The sequence below is a fragment of the Glycine max genome, chromosome 10, assembly GCF_000004515.6.
Source record: "Glycine max cultivar Williams 82 chromosome 10, Glycine_max_v4.0, whole genome shotgun sequence".
NCBI classification, from domain to species: Eukaryota; Viridiplantae; Streptophyta; class Magnoliopsida; order Fabales; family Fabaceae; genus Glycine; species Glycine max.
The window spans coordinates 12490518-12495031 of record NC_038246.2 but is presented as its reverse complement, the minus strand read 5'-3'; positions in this window follow the sequence as shown (position 1 = coordinate 12495031).

Genomic DNA, 4514 nt, shown 5'->3' with positions numbered 1-4514 from the left:
TCTATATATTTTTTATTCATTTGGTAATCATTTTGTTTGAAAGACTCGTTGCATGTATATCAACATATAGTAAATTTCACAAGTTAATATTTCTACCACATCAACTTGGCTAGTGATCTGGTTGCATGCATGAAATGCAAAGGAAATAGAAGTTTGCTACCTCCAACTATTTGAGTCACTGGGTTTGTTGCTTTTACACTTTACGCGCACTGTTAGTTGTAAGTATGCCAACAGGCAACAACTTTCGAAATATAAAATCGTGAAAATAAAAACACTTATTTGTTACCACTACTAAAAAAGGGGCTTTTTACGACACCAAATTTACGTCGGTTGTGTAGGAACTGCTCTAAAAAGTTGAACGGTGGCATTTTTGTAATTTTTTTGAAATAATTTGCATTTTACGACTTGCAATCTAAGGCGGTTATCAGAAACCGCCTTAGAATGTTACAGGCTATAACATTTACGCCGGTTTTCATTAAAAATCGTCGTAGTTTTAAACAAAAAAAATCAAAATTAAACCGCTTAGACATAATTTGTGCCCTCAACGTATTGTCTTTTCTTTGAACCCCTGTAGACAGCACTGAGACCTAGCATTGAACCCTTCAGCATTGAACCCTATAGACAGCCTTGTAACCTTCTATTGAACCCTTCACCATTCTCGTTTGATTGTTATGAACCCTATTTGCTGTTTCAGTTTCAAGCATTGAAGCCTATTGACATTGAACCCCTTCCATTGAACCTTATTGACAAAGAAGCCCTGCACATTGAAGTGGACGAGGTTCAAAGTTCTCGACTTGCACTGGCAGTTCGTGAAGAACAACATTGATCTCACTTCGAAGAAACCAGGTTACGTTAATAAGGTTGTTAGGTTAAGCTTCTTTTAGGTTAAGCTTCGAAGATATGGGGTGGTTCGTGAAGCAAGGTCGCGGGTTTGATAAAAAAAAATTTTAATGTTGATGTTTGCTTATGGTGGTTGCAGGGAAGACGCGTGCAGCTCACCGAGTTGTTGTTGAAGAAGCTGGAACCTTGTTTACTGGGCTGCAAACGGGTCAGTGGCCATTTCTGATTTTTTTTTTGTGGTTCATGGTTGTTGGAATTCTTTTTTATCAGTAAAATATATCTATATTGATATATTGGTTAGAATGTTAGCCTCACATGATAAAACTTGCACTATCTCCTTCATAGCTGATTTCACCTATTTCATTTAACTTAAAGCTCCCATTGTTGTGCTTTAGTAGTTGGCGGCATTGTCTGTGGAGTTTCTCATACTCCTTTCTGCATTTAAGGATTTAGCATAAAAGCAACATTATGTTAAACTCAACAAACAGAAGAGGGAAGTACACACAAAATTAAGTTTTAAATGCTGGAGAAACATGATGGATCGAGCATGAATTTGGGAATCTAATATATATGTTTACCTATTTTGAGTTCTTATAGCATCTCTTTCTTCTTTTGTACTGTCCAAGTCATAGTTGTATAATTTTAATATGTAATCAGTAACCATAATACATGTAGAAAAGGTTGGGGGAAAAATTCTATTAACATAAATGAGAGAAGGAAATCAATATCCTTCCCAGTACCTAACATGAAGCAAAGAATCAAGTTTATTGTATTATAATTTATAAATGATAGATGACTAAGGTTCTTCCCAACCAAGTAATGCAGCCTCATGAACTAAAATTTCAAAAGGAGAAAGGCACTTCAAATTGCCCCAAGTAACTGTATGTCCATTTCGTATCTCCTGTGTGTCTAAAGTTTCCATAATCCATATGTCCTAGATCCCAAGTATTTAAGAAAATAAATAGTAAACATTATTTAGAAATGAAAGATAAAGGATAACATGCTTACACTCCAAGTAGGAATGGCCAAACTTCATCTCTGATACAGAGAGACGAATTTGTCACTGAAATGATTTTCAGTGTGGTCATCTCTAATTGTCAGTCTAAGGGCATATTTGTCATATAATATTTTTTTGACTTTTCGTCTTCCTACTCTGCTGACAAATGCGTCCATAAAAGATGAAAATGCAAAATTTAGTCCCCGAAAGTGTAAAAAGTGTGACAAATATATTTGAACGCTAATAATAGATTGTGACTAATTATTATAATTTTGAAAAATTTATAATGATTGCAAAAAAAATTTAGGAGAGTTATATCACATCGATAAGTGTCTGTTTTCGTTATATAATTTTTAAGTTTCATCAACGGTTGAAATATGCAAAAAACATTACCAATGGAAGTGAATTTTTATTGTTTTTGCGAATTCTTCTTACTTTTATTCAACTACAAAAAAAATCAATTATTTGATTGTTAACTCTTGAATAAATGTTATCAACGCAGGAAAAAAAGAAAAAAATTACTGTAAAACAATAAGAAAATCATTGTTTCTGTTTAATCAAACATTATTTATTTAATTGTTTTTTAATAAATTTTTCATAATAAAATATGAATGTTTATTAGTATATTCAATGACATCAAATAACAAATTATAATAAAAGTTTGTTGATTTTTAAACTTTTTTCAAATCATACACAATTATTTTTATTGACTGATCATTTAAAAAAATCATAACCTTAAAAAAAATCATTCCAAAGGAGGTGAGTGTTTTTTACAAATTAAAAGTGTCATTCCAATTGCAATTTTTCCTAAAAATTATTCATGGATCTAATTTAATTATAATGTTTTACAATAAGTATTTTTTTTACTTGAATCTTTTACGAAGCATGAGAGTGTAAAAAAATTATTTATAGTTTATAAAACAAGTATTTTTTTTTTCTTTTAGACTCAATTTAATGTATGAGTTTGTTAAAAAATTTGTTGCAATCATTATAAATTTTTTCAAATTATAATAATTAGTCACAATTTACTATTAATGTTTGGATATATTTGTCGCACTTTTTACACTTTTGGAGACTAAATTTTGTATTTTCATCTCTTTAGGGATACATTTTTTAGTAGAGTGGGAAGACGAAAAGTCAAAAAAAAATATTATATGACAAATATGCCCTATGCTAACAATTAAAGATGGTCACATTGACAATCATTTCAATAACAAATTTGTCTCTCTGTATCACATAGGCTATTTTATTAATGGTGACGGACGAAAGTTAACGGTATGATATATTTGTTGCACTTTTTACACTTTCGAGGACTAAAATTTGTATTTTCATGTTTCAAGGATGCATTTGTCAGCGAATTATTTAGAGACAAAAATAACTATTTACCCTTTTATTTATTAATACTTCTTTGGTTCTTCCAACAAGGGTACTTTTGTATCTATTTAAATTTTGAAAAAAAAAACATATGTATTATATCTTTTAATTCTAATCTTTCAAATATAATATAATAATTTATATTTTTTATTAACAAATATTAATGATTAACAATTAGTTTTTTTCGACAGGAGAGATTCAACGCATAATTTTTTTATTTTCTTCTCTTTTTATTATATTACGCTTTCTATATGTGTGTGTGAGGAACTTGGAGGGAGGAGGATAGAGTTACGGGTGGATAAATGAGTCCAGGTCCATGGACTGACCTGCGGGGCCCGCGGTCTGTGCGGGTTACGGACCAATTTTTTTAAACGGTCTATGGTTATGTCATATTTTTTGGTCCGTCCCGCTTAACTCACGGACTATGCGGGTTTGGCCTGCGGAGTCCGCGGGTTGCCCGTAGCCCGCATTAGGTTTAATTTGTGTGATCCTGATCCAACTATATAAGGTTTGATTTTCTCTTTTTCACTTTAAACTTTTTTTTAAATAACAGATAAAGAAATATATTAGATAAGATAAAGATATAAAGATAAAAATAAAAGATTTAAATTAAAAGATGATAAAGATAAAAAAGGATAAGATAAGAAAATAAAATATAACAAAAATAAAAGATTAAGATAAGAAAGATAAGTGATAACCTGCTAAAAAATTTTTTTTTTTGATATTTTTTCGATCTTTTTCTCTTTTAATCTATCATTTTCATATCTGAAAATCATAAGCAATAAAAATATCAATTCTTATCATTTAAGCAAAAAATAATTGTTAAAAAAATATTTTTAAAGATATTTCAATATATTTTTATTATAAAAAATGGCTTATATCATATTTAGTAGTTGTAGCAGGCTAAGAACATTTTTTCTCCTCACGTGTGCTTAAAAGATATCGAACTAGGCTTCTTGTTGACAATATATACTAAAAATTGGTTACTAGTATTTGATATGCAAGGTAAATAATATGTAATAATTATTGTCTTTTAATCACTTAACTTGATTTTATTCTAATATTTATTATTATTTCGAGTTTTAGGAAAAAAAGATGAAGATATGGAGATGGAGAAGGCCCAAGCTACTTCAAATATGAAATCATTTGTTGTTGGAGATATTTAAATTTCATATTTTAGATTTATTGCTAGGATTTTCTTTTGTTAAAACATTATTTATTTTATTGATGTAATTGACTAATTATTGAGATTTTATTTACATTTGTATTGAACTTAATTTGATTGTATTATATTTTTATTAAA